Raw genomic sequence first — 19,057 nt, 5'->3', positions numbered from 1 at the left:
GTGAATTTTGACATGTCATATCACGCACGCTTGGGAAATTTTGCATAAAATTATTATTAATAATTTTATTTTCATAAATTGCTTAATGGAATACATTAACATTCAATCTTCTATTACTGACTCCGCAACAGGCCATTTCAGCATTTTCTATTTCTATTTTTTTACAACTGGTTTTGTTTTCTTTTCAAAATATTGTTTAAGGCTGTTTTTCTATAACGCTGTTTAAGGCTGTTTCTGTTAGTTAAGGCTATTCTCGGTCAACTAATGAAATAATGCTTTTAGTGAATGCTAATTTCATAACTGCCGTGAGTTTGCAACAGTTATAGATAACTGATAGGTTAAGTTTAGACAATCTTAAGCTTTTATATTAACTCTGAAAATGGCTCTGAAATGAAAGATCTTAACTCTGAAATTCAATAAGAAAAAAAAATTGTGAAAGCTTTTTTGATCTATTTTTTCAAGGTACGGAAAGCTGCTCCAATGCTGCATGAAAAATGAAGAATTATTATTTTATTTATTTATTTTGATAATTTTTGTCTAGATGAAAAATTCTTGAAGAATTGGGAACTCATTTTTCATACTTTTTCATTCTTTTGTATTAGTTTAGGTAAAAATATGTGAGAAACATTATATTTAGCATTTTAATAATTTATGGATATCGATGTCTTTTTCTGCGTTAAAGATAAAATTCACTAAGCACTTCCAAACAATAATTTTTCTAATTTGCACTTACTTGTATTTTAGACTAAGGAAAAAGAGTTGTTCATCATTGAAATGTGTTTAATTTGAAAAATCAATTATTGATAAACTATTGAATGAAATTTTTTCTTTCAAACTACATTTTTTCGATTTTATATTTTAGTACAAATATAATTCCGATAATCTGACAGTTTTTTTTAGCAACTTTTAGACTATTTTTATAATTAAAAAGGCAAAATTATGTATTTGCTTGTAATTAGAGCGTCAGAAAAAAATATAAAAGGGACACCGGTGTTCTAAGAGTATCAAAGGGTTAAAAGAGTCTCCTAACTTTTAAAATGTTTAAGTGATTCAAAATCCTAAATAATCTTCTTACGGTAAGATGGCACATTCAGTTTAAAACTATACATTTTATTATGACCGTTGTTGAACAGCCGACCCAATTTTGGCTTTACGACTACTATTGTTAAACTCCGTAGCCTTGTAATTTAACTTGCATCAGCCAACATTTACTGCATGGGGAGTCTTCAGCCGGTCGAGATCGAACCCACGACCCCTTGGAAATGGGTCCAGATGCCTACCCACCAGGCTATCCCGGCTCCCAGACTATACCTTTGCCTCAATTGTAAACTACGGCTATTTTTTTAAAAAAAAATTAATGGCCAAAGATCTTTGAAAAACACTGTTTTAAGAGGATGCCATACCACGGGAGAAATTTTTCTGCGCGAATTCTCTTTTGCCTGAATAAATTACTTAAAATTTGAAGTATAGAGAAAGTGAGAACAGGGAAAGCTAGAGTAAGACACGAAGTTTCAAATATTGAAAAGAATTATTTAAAATCTGAAAATGAAAATAAATTATGAGGAGATAACTTAGGATCACGCTATGAAAAAATTCTCGTCCATTAATTTGCTTGCATTTTGATGTTTTGAAACATTTTTTTCAGCAATTGAAAATTCTTGGTTTTACTATTCGATAGCCTGAATTCACTTTTTCTTTCTTTTAAATTTTAAATTAGTAAAGAGAGTTTGCAACGTCAAGTTTCTCCCTTGATATGGCATCCTCCTAAGAGCAAGAGGGAACAAATCAATTATAAATTGAGTTGTTTTCTTTGAAAAAGCACTTCTTCCAGTAAAAACGATCCAAACTGCTTCAGGCAAAGAGCTCGATCTGCAAGAATCATTCCAAATTCCCACGTCACCAGAGCGACATCGAGAAAAGTTCGATAACCACTCATTTCTCGTGACTGTAAATTATCACGGGTCTAAAATGCAATATGAAACGCCATTTGTCATGAGAAATCGTCGTATACATCGCACGCCATCTACTCAATGATCATCAGGAACCTAAAACTAAACCATGTTTACTGAAAAAAAGAATACAGTTAGCGATAAGCCTTCAAGGCCAGAAGTATCTGATGAACTAAAATTTGCAATATCATAGGATATTATTCCATATTTTTTTGTTTTCCCTTTATACTAAAACTGCTGGCTCATGAAGGTATGGCGTGTTGGGTTTAGATCATTTCTAGAACTCCTGTTTAGTTCTGCCTCGTACGGGGAAGATTGAAGCAGTATAATAATTCATAAGGCTCAATTAGCAATCATTTGATGGTGGTATAGGAGAAGTATCGTGGGAGAGTTTCGCTAGTTGAGGAACATCATTCAGTTCAATGTCACGAGAAGTTCGTTTTTTTTTTGCGAATGTTGTGAAATTTTTTGAGACGTCAAATAGGTACGGATCACGAAAGAGGATATGGAGATATCTATAAGAGAGATACGATATAGAATCCAGGAAAGATTACCACGATACAATTTTTTTGAGTTTCGTGCGTCGAGATGATTGGAAAATTGAAACACAAGATTTTAATGATGTTCTGTCAGCATATTGATCAAAGAAAGCAATTCAGAAATGCGGAAGTTATTTTGGAAAAAATAGATTTCGGTGAAAACATTCCTCGCGAAAGTTTTAGTTAAGTATGCGAGTATTTTTTGTTTGTATTAGCATATTCCATTTGTCATCAAGACTTCTTTTGATTAATTTGTATAAATTATCTGCTGTTTTTCTTTTGTAAACAAGGCTAAAAAGTATTAATGATATCCATAAAAGGAAAGAAAATTACATAATGATATAATCTAGCAACAATTTGCAGGTTTTTGAAGTTAGGAGGCTTAAAAATTGAGTTGGAATGCCGGCTGTACAAAAATTGCTTGTAGCTTCTTATTGTATCATTATTGTTGATTTTAATAAATTCTGCAGTATTTCTTTTGTAAACATGGTTAAGAAGTATTAATGATATTCATGAAAAGAGAAACCATACATATTCGAAAAATCTAATAAAGATTTGTCGGTTTCCAAAAATAGAAAGATTAAAAATTGAGTGAAAAGGTTAGCTTTTACAAAAAATGGCTCATAGTCTCATATTGTTTCATTATTTATTAAGGGATTATATGGTGACGTATACGGTTTGGAAAAAAAAATAGTTATTTCTCTTCTTGAAATCAAAAATAAAAGGGCGAACTTAATCAGTTAAATACAAAGTTTATGATCATGTCATCATCCCTAAATATGAAATTAAGGGTTTAGTTAGTATAATCCTTCTTTTTTTTTTTTAGAGGGGCTATAAATAAAAAGATAACTTTATATATTCTTTCCATGTGTTTTAAATTATTTTGATTGTGTCAATTTCATTAATTTATACTAGCGGGCAATTTACAATTTTCTTTTCTTCAATTTTTGTATTACAGGAAACATTTGAAACAGTTTCAAAAGAAATAATTGATGTCAATTATAAATACGAAATTTTTTGTAATATTTTACGAATTGAAATGATATAGTTTAAAATTATAGTTTCGCCTCAAGTGTCAGGCACTTCCCTCGGTGAAATAGCTCTGAAAAACACTCGACGTCACCAATTATTAAGTTAGGTTTAGAGAAGTTTGTTAAATATTATGCAGCAGTCGCTTATTTAGCATTCTAATATAAAACTGCAATTTTACATTTTCTTGCCAGGCTTGTACTGATTTTTTAGTCGCATCCATTTTATTGACACTAACTAACTGGTTTAATATGAGAGAATTATAATTAGAATTGTCGTGTTTTCAAAAAATACCCAAAAATATATAAAAGTGTTTCTTAGAACATCATATGTACTTTTAACTTAGACCTGAAACAACAAGAATAAAAGCCTAGGGGAAACTTGACCAAGAATATTGTCATGTAAAGAAAAAATATATAATTTTGACCAAAAACCAAAGTATTATGTGTTAATTGGTTTTAACTCGTTAATGTCCCTAAATCTTTTTTAGGCACTGTCCGCAGGCTCAAATTCAATTTATTAAAAAAAAAAGAAAGAAAAAAAAAACCCCTTCTATTGAAGGCAACATACGTATAAAAAGTTCGATAGATAATACTGATTATTTTTTTCAAGCCTAACTCGAAAGTAATTTTCTGCAATTTCCCTCTAAGAGATAAAAATTTAATCAATGACCTTAAGTGTTAAATTAATTAATTAAAGTGCCAGTTAGTTTTTAACTAATGCCCTCCATGATGGGTATCGTCCTTTTACGTGTAGCAAGCAGAAGCAGATAGTGGGTTCGAATCCCCTTTTTTTTTTCTTAAAATCTTACACAATTTAAAATGTTGGTAATTTTATTTTGTTGACACTTTTATTGCGTTCAAAAATTTAACTTCTTAAAAAACAAAAATAAAATAAAATGTGAATAGCAAAGGGATTAAATAAATAAATGAAAGACAAAAATTGGCAGATTTTTTTTTTTTTGCATTTGTTATTTGATTTCACGATTTAGATTAATCCATAAAATATTATTGAAAAATTGCAACTTGAGTATTTATGGATTAAAATACCCTGTATATTGTTTTACTCTTTTGAAATCTCTGAAAAAAAAAAAAAACTTTTGATAAAATAAATCTGCAAGAGTTTATTCTGTGTGATTTTATTTATAATAAATACCTTTCTCACACACTGTTCGTCTGAAACTTTTCAAACGCAGAAAGTTAAATATTTTCACACAGTGCTGTCTGAATCAAAACATAGTTACCCCTATAACAACAAACAAAACCGATCTTCAAACAACAACGACGCAACAGAAGGTCTTGCATTTCAAAAGACTCATGCCGATGTTACCTCTGTTGCCACTCAGCAAAAGAAAAAAAAAATACACTGCAGTTTTGTTTTTAAGACCGTCAAAAGTGAGTTCTTTCGGATTGCGTGGCAACGCTAATAAGGAACCGTTTCGTAGAATCACTCCCTCGTTAATCCGAAACAGCTGAAGTATTATCAGAGGAAAACTTGTCACTGATGATCGCTGTAGATGACTCGATCCAGCTTTTTTCGTCGACAACCCGCTGTTTTGGCATCCGGATGATCTTCTTCTTTTGCTTCTTCTTCTTTTTTTTTTTTTCTCCAGTGGTTTGGCGAAGATCTTCAATTTGTTAAAAGCAAACAAGGAAGTTTAAAATCCTGAAATGCAGAAGCGAGTCAGTTAATTACAGAGTTTATAAAGAAAACGCCAAGAGTCAAACAATAATAAAATCACAGTAAGTTAGTTTTATTTCAGCTAAATGAGAAGAGTTTAGTTGCTTAAAAGAGGACTGTCTTAAGACTGTTTTTACTTAGAAAAAGGAAAGAAACAGGGCATAGGGGGAATATAAGTTGTTTTAATTCCACATCATCTTCAATTTTGGATCTCATAAAAAAAATGCTTGGTAATGCGGGAATTTTAATTATACTGGAAAGATATTGTATTAAAGCGAATTGGGTTGCATTAATGTTGGTATTATTATATTATAATACAATGCAGTGTGACTGTACAATATGGTAAAGTATGCTGTACTTCCCTAAATATTAGATTAAGTAACAGTCTACCTTCTACATGGACCATCTTTATCAGTAGAATGAAATGGAAAGGATGATAAATACTGTGCTGATTCTCACTTAACTCCATCTTCGATAGAGAACACTAGGAAAAAAGACCATATTTGTTTTTACTTCCTCTGCTGTTGAAAGTGCACTATATGGCATTGAAACGCGTTTAGATTTAAATAAATATTCAATAGGAGACTTTAACGTTATTTAATTAATCATGAACAAATCACAAAGGATTACTCTTTTCATTTTCTTATTAGTACAGTATAATTCTAACAAAGTATGAAAGTCGTATTGATTCGTCCAAGGGAAAATCCATAAAACAATCTTTGGCCCAGAGCAGGAGGAAATCTTCGGTCCTAGTGTTGGAGAATGAGACTTAACTTTTTGAACTATATCTACTATAGTATACTAATATATTATAGTATAGTATACTATAGTGAACTATATATACTTTAGTATAATATATTAGATATATAGTTATAAATATGTTAATAGTTTGGCTGTAGTTATATATTAATGTGGTAAGCTTTTAAAATCTTGACCTTTTATAAGTGTCGGATTTTCTTTTCCTTAGAAGCAGTGAATTGTGGTATGTAGCTGAAGAATTATTATTGCTTAAATTATATGCTACTAGGAGGGATTTGCAACGATTTATCAAAACGTAGTTACCTTTAAAATAACTTGCATTCTAGAACAACAATTCATACGGATTACATAAGCTAAGCCACATTTCTTGTAATTTTCTGAAAGAGCAAAAGGGCAATGCAATATTTTTTTTCATTTCCATTTGGAAGATAATAAAATATGAATTGGATATTTCAAATAGTAAAATTAGTACAAGTTAGTACATTGGTTGAAAGTAAAAAATAGTGTGTTGGAGTTTACTTTTTACAATTAGCAACGAAGTCTAATGATTAATTCACACAGTGTTGTTAAATAATTAATTTACTATTAGCATAAAAGACATCCTAAAAACTCACAAAAACTTAGGCTGTTTATACTCAATTCATCTTTCATCCTTTAGTATGGATTCATTAGCACCAAAACTTAAATGTTCTGAGTATAATACTTGACTGCCTATTTTTGTTTTGTTTTGAAGAAAAAAAAATGTGTTACGTAAGCGTAGGTAGGGACAGTTTACAATTTTTTTTTCAATATCAGGGAAGATTGGATCCAAAAGCATTAAAAATATTCTTACGCTAAAATCGGATGACCCTAAGCCAGTAAGTAACTACATCTCCGATGAAGAAATGAAGATAAAATTGTTCTATGTGCTAAGAAAAAAAGGCTTTAAAGCTCTCATTGTTGACCTAAGATTTCCTTCTAATACTATTTATTCCATCTATAGGAAATTAATCACCCAATCCAACAAACTCTGTCGTTCTTGCTTCAACAATTTGATTGGTTTACCTCATGATCCGAGAATTAGCTCCCAAATTGCTATGATTTTAAATAAAATTGTATTTAATGTCATTTTCTACCCTGCAAACAATCCAAATTTCAAAACTCTAAAAGATTCGGTTTTGGATATTAATAGCTAATGTTTTTATCCAATTTCTTGTCAATATGGACAAATTAAACGTACCCTTAAATTTCGACAATAACGTGAAAGATATGTCCATCATCAGCATATTTAACGATTTTCCATCAACTTACATAGGTGGAATTCTAAGCAAAGGTTTGAGTTTCTTTTGCTAAAATCTTTCAACACAGTTCTGAATCTACAGACCTTGACTTCTGGGAATCATTCTACATTTAGAACTAATTTTCATCCATTTTAATTAAAATCTTAAATATCTTTTTAGTGTCTCATTTTTTCTAATGTTTCAAAATTTGTTCTAATTTAATCCCTACTTCTTGCACGCTGAGGGTGTCCAAACGACCCCCTTTTACCTGTCCCTTATTTTTCTTCTTTTATTATCTTGCTCTAGTTTTTTTCCTATTGGTTAAACCACTTTTTTTTTCTTCTTGAAAAGTGATTGTTTTGTTACTTTATCCTGCCATTTTGTATTTCGACTCTGTGTAAGGTTTTTGTTTATAGATCTGAAACTATAATGTATTGATTTTTTTTTTAATTTGAGCTACATTTAGCCATTTTGCTTCATACTTTTCTAGTGATTCAGATTTGAATAAAGTAAACAATTTAAAAAAAATATTGTCTTATTGGAAGTACAAATCAGTTCGGTCCGTTTTTTTGTGGTCAAAAATGCATTTATTTCAGAGCAAAATGAATGAACAGATTAATCAAAGCATTGTCCATCAATGGCTACTACTTTTTACCCTTTCTCAGACAATTTTCGAATTCCATCTCGAAAAAATGTCTCGACTTTTGAGACGATCTAAATTCGGAACCAATTTTCGATTTCTGCGAAAGAAGTGAACTGGTGATCTGCCAAATCATGCTTCATCCGTCGGAACAACCAGTAATCAGAAGGAGCAATGTCCAGCGAATACAGCGGGTGCGGCAAAATATCCCACTTGAGCGTTTCCAATTAATTTTTTACGACTTTTGCGACGTCAGGCCGATCGTTATTATGCAGAAGAATAACTTTGTCATGTCTTTGCTCGTATTCCAGCCGTTTTTCTCGTAATGCACGGCTCAAACGAATCAATTGTAGCCTATACCGATAGCCCGTAATGGAATCACCAGGCTGTAGCAGCTCATAGTATACAGCACTATTCACCATTCTTGAAACGTCGAAACCATTCCCTACGATTTATCAGTTGGAACATTGTCACCATAAACTTCTACAAGCATTCGATGCGCTTCAGCTGCACTTTTCATCCAATTAAAGCAGAAACATAAAACCTCCCGCAAATGCTGCTTAGTTACCACAAAATTTGACATATTCAACAAAGTAAAAAACAGGGTTTTTGTATGAAACTCAAAGCGATATAAACTGAATGTTATTGACAGATGTTTAACCTTTCTGAAACCACCGAAACCAGCTGTCACTATGAAACATTCATAACAGCAGAGCCATCTTTTAAAAACGGATCGAACTAATTTGTACTCCCAATAATTGAAAAAAATATCAATATTACATTGTACATTTGTCTTTAGAATAATAGAGAGATATACTTTAAATAAAATGTCCATTGCCCATTTTTGTCATTATAAAGCTTCATGCAAAAATATACACTATCACTGCAATAATCAAATTAAATACTTACTGAAAGGTATATAGATAAACATTATCTAATTATCTATCTTATAATTGAATAAAACATATGCACATCAAGAGCTATACAAATATCATAAGTATCTGAAAGTATTGTTTGAATGTTATCATTGCTAGACTATTTTTTTTTTATATAGAAACCTTCTCCATGTCACTTTGCCATTATTTTCTATAAGACCACTCCTTAAATCATCACAACGACCTATTCTGTTCACTACATCTCCTTTGTGCGTCGATCAAATCTATAGCAATATCTTTTTCAATCAATCCGACTATCAATCTAAGTCCAGAAGCCGAACGCATCAGTGACACAACTTATCAGATTCACTTGGCAAGTCCAGACACGTCCATAGATTCGGAAACAAGAATGGTAGACACCATTTAGCCTATCGACGAGGGTGACACTGTCGTTTTGCCAACGAAAAAGATCAAAAGTGGTGAATAATTTTGTCCACATCCTGTTTAGTGATGTTGGGGGAAAATACCTGCTTGAACTAAATGTGGAATTTTCAATGATAAGGTGTAGCTCAGCAAACCGATAAATGTTGAATATGTCTATTTTACTTTAGGAGACCAGGTGTAGTAAGTTTATGCGCTTGATTGCTTGATAAAAATTCGAAAAATATATTTTTATTGTGTGATTAAATGGGAATAAATGACTCGTTTAATGGATAAATCGAAATGAAAAGACGATTACATGTTTTGCATAAAGGAAATAGAATAAATCTGGAATGATTCACCTTCCAAAATACTTAGTTCTTTTTTTTTGGTCCGTAAGTAAGAATAAATGTCAATGAAATATCAAGAGCTTTATTATAATTTCAAAAAGCAGAAAGGTTGAATGTAATTTTAAAAATGAACAAAAAAGAAGAAAAAAAATTAAAGAATTTAAAAAAAAATATTATTGCTACTAATTTTTTAATAAAAGTAAAGGCAAATTACAAGAATTTTTTTAAACAGCTTTTTTTAAATTAATTATTATTTTCTTTGAATATTTTTTATTTATTTAAAGGAAAGGCAATGTTAGGTAATTTTTTTTTTGAGTTATGGTCCCTGGCCTAAGAACTGGTTCCACTAAATAACTGATGTTTCACAGTAAGAACATTTGTAGAACAGCGTATTAATTAATTTATTTAGATGATAATCAAAATAAATTTTGATAGGTGGTATACACAGAAGAGCCATTACATTATGACCACCCTCCATCTACGGCAATGGGCTCGCCCAGGTGTTCATGGTTTCTCGACCAGGAACAATGTTTTCATGGGGCACATTAGGATTCATAATCCTCTTAGAACAATCCCTGACGTCTGTAAGCTGCTTGAACATAGTTGCAGACCTGGTTCACCCATTCATGGCAACAGTTTTTCCTGCGGGGGATGGTGTTTACCAACAAGATAATGCACCATGTCATAAGGGTCGAATCGTCAAGGAACATTCCAGTGACTTTCAAGTCATGTCTTGGCCCCCAAATTCACCTGACCTTAATCCAATAGAGTATTTGTGGTCCTACTTGGAAAACCAAATTCGTGCTGACGCGCTACCCTCTCGCAATGAGAGGGAATTGCAGGACCAGTTGGTGAGCGCTTGGTACCAGATACCTCAGACTACTTATCAGCACCTTGTGGAATCAATGCCATGGCGAGTGCTAGCAGTTTTGAGGACTAAAGGTGGTCCTACATGTTATTAGCAGGGTGGTCATAATGTAATGGCTCTTCGGTGTATATTTACTCGAATCTTCCTTAAAAAAAATAACAAGAAATGTACTGTAACAAACAAAAAAGGGTGGATAAAAAAGATTTATGTTAAATGTCACATGTCATTTATTTTTCTATTTAATGCCCTTTTAATTATTGGAAATATTCTATAATCTTTCCATTATCAGACAAACAAACTTAAATTAAAAATATGTGCCGTGGATATAATACTGTAACTAAATTAATATAAATGACCTGTTTTAAAAAATCAATTTTCCGATTGTAATCGTCCTTAAGAAATAGCTTTCGTTTCGATCATTGCTATTACAATATGGTGTATGAAACGAAGAGGTGAATAAAGAAACGAACGAAGAGGTAAAATTGTTTTTAATGTCCTCTTGAGCACAGAAAAGATTTCCGAATAGTCCTGTTTTTCTCCTAGTTAATAGCATAAACCAAAATTACACATAAAATAAAACATACAGAGTGTAAAAAAAAAAGTTAGAAATGATCAAATATCTCGTGAACTCATCGGGTCGAAAATGTGAAAATAATCACAGTCAATATTCTTTAAAGTTATAATATATCTAATAATAATAATAATAATAATAAAGTTATATATAAAGCTATTATATCTATGATATCAAACTCGGACTTTCACCCCTTCTTCTTGAAGCTGGATTGGGGGCCCACTTTGAAGTCTTAAAAATTGACCTCTATTTTTTTATTGCGGATTTGGATTTTCCAGAAAAAAGTAACGAATTGTAGGCAAAATACAAGCTGTTAAAAATGGTGAATCTCGAGACCCATCAGATTAAGGAAATAAAATCAGACATGTTGAAAAAAATAATTTATCGACTTTTTTTTCTAAAAAAAAATTACAGAAAATTTTTTGTTTTATTTATTTTTATTTTTAATCTGATGGATCTCGAGTTATTACTATTTTGAATAGTTTAAAATGGGGAATCACGAGAGTCATCAGATTAAGAAGATAAAAATAGAAACGTTAAATTGATTTTTCTCGTTAAATTTATTATAATTTTTTTTTCGAAAAAAAGAAAAAAAGACACAGAAACATTTTTATTTTTATTTATTTTTATATTCAATCTGATTTGTATCAAGTTACTACTCCTTTAAACAATTTGTACCATTTTTAATTTTTTGGTTACCGGAAAACAAAATGCATAAACCTACAACTCAAATATAGTTACTTTTTCTGAAGAATCCAAATCTGCAATAAAAAAATAGGGGTTCGTATTTAAGATTTCCAAGTTTTCCCCAGCTCCATCCGTAGTGGATCGAATTTGGTATCATTGAATAGATTTAAATAGCAATGATTGTATCTAGTTCCACTCTTTGATTCCATGAATAATTCTCGAGTTATTTGACCATTTCCAAACTTTCTTTGTTTACACTCAGTAAACAAATACAAAGAAAATATAATTACATACAATAATTAGAAAAATATTGAAGGAAATGTTCGAATTAAGAATAGCGTAATAAAAATAGAGAAAAAGAAATCTAACAATCAGAAAGAAATATCAAACTATCAAATAGTATCGTTAACCCATTAAAATATCTTATTAGTAATTTTAATTATAAAAGATTATTATTTAACCTATCAAAAACAACAGATTATCTTTAGGCTGGTATAATACCGTCGCCGTACTGTCCGAAGAAAAAATTTCCCTACGTAGGTTTGAACGATCAAAGGTTTCACTATACTATATTTATGGGATAATATAATATGAAAAGTTTTTGCTCATCAAAATAAATGATGATGGATTATACATTTTCCGATTGTAATCTTCTTTAAGAAATAGCTTTCGTTTCTATCATTGCAAACACAATACGACGTAACAAACGAAAAGGTGAATAAAAAATCACTTTTGACAAGTTATGTCACAAGTTTTTCTTTTTAATGTCCTCTTGATCGCTGAAAAGATTCCCTAATCGTCCGGTTATTATCCAGTTATTAGCATAAATCAAAAATAAATTCCTGTCATGCGATCCAATCAGATTAAAAACTGCTATAAATCCTGTCTTCAAGCTTCGCTAGAACAAAGGCTCTTCTCTCTTCATAGGTTTCGAAGCATGTTGCCACCCTTGCAGAACTAATAAGTGGATGAAACTGATATAAAATTCAGGGAGTATATATCAGACTATCGAACAACCAAACTTGATTCTGCTAATCCTTGATAAATCAGATAAATGCTGATGTCTATCAGTAGGTTGATTTCATTTCTGGGATACGTCGATGGAATAACAATGGATTTGATGTCGAGAAACGCATTTATCATAACTGTGTTGACGTGATATCGACAAATTTGAGAATGATAATTGTTATGTATCTTTGTTTATAAAGCGTTATGTTTTTTTGATTGATTTTTGAGATAAATATCAATTCATGATAAATATAGTTTAGCTGGACAAAGTAATAATTGGATCTTGGTGTTGTAGATAGTAATCTTTTACGGCTCACTATTTACATGAAAAATATAAGAATGACATTTAAATTTGAAAATTGTTAAATAATAATTAAATGTTAAGGTTTTTCACAAGCGTCAAGAGTCAATATTAAATGTTAAGACTTAATATGACATTTAAATATCTATTAACTAGCCACAGTAGTAATTGAGCAGTGTTGTTAACTGGATAATATAGATATCATTGTTTAAATTTTTTTTATCAGCATTAAAACAATGGGATTTGCGTTTGGATATTGAAAATATTAAATCTTAAGATTTAGCAACTAAGCAGTGCATTAAGAGGAAGCGATACCGATGGAGAAACTCTTCATGGCAAATTCTTTTTAATCTACGTAATTAATTTTAATTTTCAAGTATATGAAAAAAGAGAACTCAGATGAACCAAGAGAAGACCGGAAGAAAAAAAAAACACCATATGGCGAGTCAACAAAAAAAGTGGAGACTTAAATTAATTAAGCAACTGGTCACTTTTTCCTGTTATTATTATTATTGAAAGATCGCTTAATGGTAAAAGAACATCGATACAGAAAGATGCGATTACGGAATTTTCATTAAAATGTCCCATGTCTCCATTAAAAATTTTGATTCTTCAGAATCCATCAATTCGTAATGGAAAGATTCATGTTTCCATGTTTCCACATGAATCATGTTTCCTCATGTTCCTTAAAGGAGAGTTCCTTAAGAATTAGAATATTTCGAAGTTTTAATGCATGCATTAAGTTTATTCTGCCTCCTCCAATAAGTTTAAATAAAAATCTTTAAAGTCAGCATGTTTAAATAAATTTTTGCCACATATTTCAATTATTTTTATTCGTGAATTAACTTTTTATAGCTGTAGATTATTTCTAATATGAATAAATTTTTAAAAATATAATTTATTCCTAGCAACAAAAAAAAGTTTGGAAAATGTGGCAATTAAATAAAAAAGGACTTGGTTTTTCGATAAGTCACTGACTCATTAGGTTTGAGGAAAAAGTGACTATTAAGTTATTAGAGTCTACCGGCCATAAGCTACTAATTGAAATTATTTTCAAATTTTTAGGTCTAACTAAGAGTAAATCATAAGGTTTCAAATGCTGATTTTTTTTTTCAAAATGGCAAAATGCAAACAAATTATGACAGGAATACTCAAAATAAAGAGGCAACCCTGCCATAAATTGCCCCCATTTTGATATTTCGAAGAAATTTTTTTTTATTGTTTGAAACTTTATTTTGTCTTACTATCAGAACTCACATTTTCATATACTTTACGTTAAACTTACAAATTATTAAACGAAATTAAACAGAATTTGTCATGATAGGTTCTATCCACAGTATAGCGTCCTCTAACTGACTAATGTGGTCACTGTCTAGTGTTATAAATGGATAATGTAGTAACTGGGAGCATTACTTAATGTTGAAATTAAACAATGCAATTATTTAATCGTATAGATATTACTTTAGCATGAAAAATATAGGTATAATATTCAAGTTTGGAGATTTATAGTAATATATTTAAAGATTTTACATTAAACAATAAGATTTAATGTATTAACATTTAGTATAAATGTTAAGAAAGAAAGATTTTAAGAAAAGGGATGAATAAATGAGAAAAGGACGAAAAAATTAGTACTGAACCCAGAGTTTTAATATTAATTACTATAAATTCAGAATAAACAAATTACTATTGACTGATGCAGCGTTATGAGAGGAATCCGGTCACATAAGCGATCAAGAAATTAAAATAAAAAATAATCTTAATATTAAATGATGATATGAATGGTATGCATATGAACAGGAGTAAAAAAAGAGACGAAACGGAAAAGGGATGTTTGAATTTATTATTTAAAAAAAAATCATTAGGAAATATAAAATTCCATTTTAGCAAAACATCATCAAATGAAAACAATTCGCGAACAAATTTCTAATTTCATATCCTATTCCCTCAAAGTAACATACACATTTTCATCCTTTTCTTTTTTTTCCTTTTCTTCTTCCTTTTTTCCCCTTTCCTTTTTTCTCTCTTTCCTTTTTCCAACTTTATCTACTAAAAACACTTTTTCGACAGACAAAACATTTACGACAATATCTTGACCAAGAACAAACTAATTCTGCCAAAACTCTCAAATCTATTAAATCCTTATAATAATTAGATTAATTTATTAAATAACGTTTACTATAGAAGATTAATATCCTAAGATTTAATTACATAACCAAAGTTTAAATAATAAATCTTAAAATCGAATATTATAATTTTTCGAATTTGATCATTGCTCCCATCTTTTTAATACTAGTTTAAAACTGCAAAAGATAATATTACAAATGTAATATATTTACATTATCGAGACCAATAATCGAAAAAATTTTTTTAATCTTCTTTTCTTTAATCACTACGTATAATTTCTAATAATCAAGATTTTAATTTTTCGCAAATCTAAAACTTTAAATCTGAAAATTCGAAGAAATGTCTGGTAAAAGAATTTACAACTAAAACTACTAAGAATTTAAATATTTGACCTATATCACCTTAATTTTGGAAGATAAAACAACTCAACAACTTACAAAATATGAAATTCCGTTTGAGACAAACATCATCAAGCGAAAACATCTCGCGTGCAAATTTTGGATCCCATTCCTGAAAGGTAAAATTCATATCAAAACAACACATTTTCTCCCTTTTTTTTTTATTTCTTTTCCTACTCCAACTTTATCTACGAAGACACTTTTTTGACAGCAAAATATTTACGACAAAATCTCATCCAAGAACAAACTTATCCTGCCAAAAATCCCAGATTACATCGGGTACATTGGCAACAGGGTCTCTCTACAAATGCACCAAGAATATTTTCGAAGGGGGCGTACTTTGTAATAAGATGGAGAGTCTGAAAATACTAGGTTTCATTAAAGGTACTGAAAACGATGTTTTTGGGGTGGGAAGTATTTTAATGACATTCTTTTTTTTCTTTCGTTTATTCTTTGTTCCACCTCCGTGGCAACACCATGTGTGATTACAACACCATGTGAAAGGGGGGTATGTATGAATGGACAATTCGCGTGACAAGAGATAAAAGGATTGGATGCTACGTTTTGATGAAGTGTCACTGTATGTGTGTTGTTCTTGCGCCGACACTTTATGTAAAAAGTGATGTTTTTCTTTGTTTTTGTTGCTGTTATTTTTTATATTCTTATTGTTGCCTGGCACGTAGAGATAGTTTGGTTTTAAGTGGATTTCAGAAATGTGTTGCTTTCTCATATATATATATATATATATATATATGAGTTTGCGAAAATTTTGAAATCTACAAAGAAAAGGTCTAAATTCAAATGTTCATAGAACTGCAAAAAATCATTCAAATTGCATGAAAATTTGAGATGTTCTAAAGTAAAACCTCTACTGTTAGTTACATATGATCAAATTGCAATACTTTGTNATAGATAGATAGATAGATAGATAGACAGATATACAGAGAGAGAGAGAGATAGATAGATTATTGTCGAAAGGTCATTGTAGGGGGGGAGGTCAAAAATGATTAATAATTATCAAAATTCAAAATTTAATCAGCATGAAATATGTTGTTCAGCAATATGTATAATCAGCATGAAATATGTTGAAGTTTAATTCAATCAATGTGGCTGATTTAAAGAAATTATAACTAATTTTGTAACAAACCCATACCCTGTGGTGCCACCTATGTCCCCACCACCGAGACTCAGTTCAAGTTCGGATATGAAACCCTAAACATGACTTTTCCCCTTTCCCCGAGTTTTCTTAAATATTAAATTCTTTTACTTTTTGTTCAAATGTAATTTATGTTTGTATCTGTGGTTATTAATTAAAATTCTTTATTAAGTGTACTTTTAGTCACTTTTGTCCTAATTTACAATTAATTTGAGCTAGCCGATATTCCTTCACACTACAATTTTATTAAAAAACAATTCATTTTCTTTTTATACTGATTTTATACAAAAATACTACTTTTATTTAAATAACTTTTTCTAATACCTTAGAATAATACCTATATACACACCCTCCAACTTATGAGGATTTTGAAAATAATTCTTTCTAGTGGTAGCGAACCAAAGTAGAAATTTTAAAGCAAATGGATCTCTCATAAAACTTTTATCAGAACTTAAGAATCTAGCCATATGGCCTGCACTTTTATAAGTAATAGTGGACAAGTTACGCTAAAATTAATTTTTTTTAAATATTAAGACATTAATTTTGTTACCGTCAGAAAGGAAGATTTCTGAAACTACGGAAATTCCGTAGCAGTTGGAGGGTATGCCTATATATGACAAAATAAGACAAAAATAAGAGGACGCTATTAAAATATAAATAAAAAAAAAATAATGAACCTAAGATTTCTGTACTGTCCCTTGGGCAAATGCGACAAAATTTTTATCAGAAGTAATTTTATTTGATTAATTGGGGAGATGGAATGCTTTGTTACTTTTCAAAGATTGACGAATTCCGTTTAGATGAAAGTGCTTTTCACACCTGTACTTAACATCACATTTTCTCGTAAGGCTACTAAGTTTGACTCTACGGAGATTTGACGATTCGTAGAATAGTAGTGTCGCCAAATAAATTTTTTATGCTTTCACGTTTCATGATATTAATAATCCAGAATTTTCATACTTTTAATTTCAGTTGAGCTTTCTATCATTAAAAATCACATGACATTTATATCCATGTCTCAAAATTATTTTACTAACTGCTTAATATTATCTATATAAACAAAGTAGAATGTTTATATGTGTGCATGCATTAGTGTATCTTATACAAATCTGCACTTTTCAATTGATTTGAACCAAATTTATTGAGTAGATCTAACTATCAATTTTATAACTTTCATCCATCAATGGTTTGCGGGCTACATCCCGAAGAGTTTTTCATAGGATTTGATAAGCATTTTGTAATGTGAGTGATTTACAGCTCTAATCAATCAAAAATTAGTTTTGTTGCACGTTTTTCTGAATTAGTTTATAGTTTTGGTTTCTTATTTTAAGTTATCACAAAAACAAACAAAAATGAAAAAGGAATTGTTTTAGCTGAATTAATTGTTTCGTTGTATGTCTTCTAGTTATAGTAGATAAATGATCCTTCAATATTTGATTCTGCATCAAACGAGAGAAAAATAAGCAAAATTCTAATCTCGGTAATTACAAATTAAACTAAATAAATAAAATTTAGCATTATTTTTATGAATTTTTTTTTTTAAAATTTATGTTATTTTTGACAAAAATGTTTTTATTTTTATTTGTTTATTTATTTTACTTTTTCCATTTAAAGAAATTAAGATTGTGAAAGGATTAAATGACAATTATTGTGTTAATGAAATGTAGGAAAACAGCACTGTAATAATAATCATTATATTATCTTTTATTAATTGATCGTTATGCTTCAAGCATCATTTATTCGGAGGAATTTTGATTCATCGCTGTGAGCTCTTGAATCTGGCAACCATAGCTGTTTATTGTTCCATCTTATTTAGAGATATTGGAGGGAGAAGTTGAACTCAATTAGTCACCTGTCATACTGACAGATGTGGAGAGCTGGGTTCGGCTTGTTTCTGGAACGGCAAAAAATGTCATTATCTATATAATATTTGGAGTTAGAACAAAATGAAATAGTATTTTTTTTCTCTATGATATTTCGTATTTTTATTCTAGGGCAGGCATTGTTCCACACATAAGCAAGGCTGTATACACTGTAAAAAATCTCGGTTAATGTTTATCCAATACTTGGTGCAAAGTTTGCTAATTGCACCATAAATAGGATAAATCAAAATTTTTTTTATCTAGGTTGCACCATAAATTGGAAAATATGATCAAGAAATGCGTTTATGGCGCAATCGATTGCACGAAACTTTCGTACTATGACAGGCACGTGACCGATGACTTATTACGTAGTTGTTGACAAGATGGACGACTTTGTTGTTGAATCTTGATATCATCTCATGCAAGTTGTCTTTGAAATTGTCCATTTCTTTTGAAGGTAAGTAAACTTTTCTTAATTATTTGCATTAATTACAGTTCATTTCTTTAATATCAACTTTAAAAATTTTGTTGTCTGTTCCGAAAGTGTTAGCTTCAAATTTCTTATAGGAAACTGTTTCG

The 19,057-nt window shown here is 30.2% G+C and overlaps 1 long non-coding RNA gene across 1 annotated transcript in view; it reads right to left on the bottom strand.

Annotated features, from left to right (window-relative positions):
• Positions 1-4,634: 4,634 nt before the first annotated feature.
• The window catches only part of LOC139425212 (uncharacterized), a 123,814-nt gene continuing 109,391 nt past the window's right edge, over positions 4,635-19,057 (bottom strand). Inside the window, exon 3 of the long non-coding RNA XR_011636489.1 lies at positions 4,635-5,182. This is a non-coding gene — a long non-coding RNA (uncharacterized lncRNA). The remainder of the gene's footprint in view (positions 5,183-19,057) is intronic.

This window comes from Parasteatoda tepidariorum, chromosome 3 (genome assembly GCF_043381705.1).
Source record: "Parasteatoda tepidariorum isolate YZ-2023 chromosome 3, CAS_Ptep_4.0, whole genome shotgun sequence".
NCBI lineage: Eukaryota > Metazoa > Arthropoda > Arachnida > Araneae > Theridiidae > Parasteatoda > Parasteatoda tepidariorum.
The sequence above is the reverse complement of the archived record's forward strand: the minus strand, read 5'-3'. Positions and strand labels throughout refer to the sequence as shown.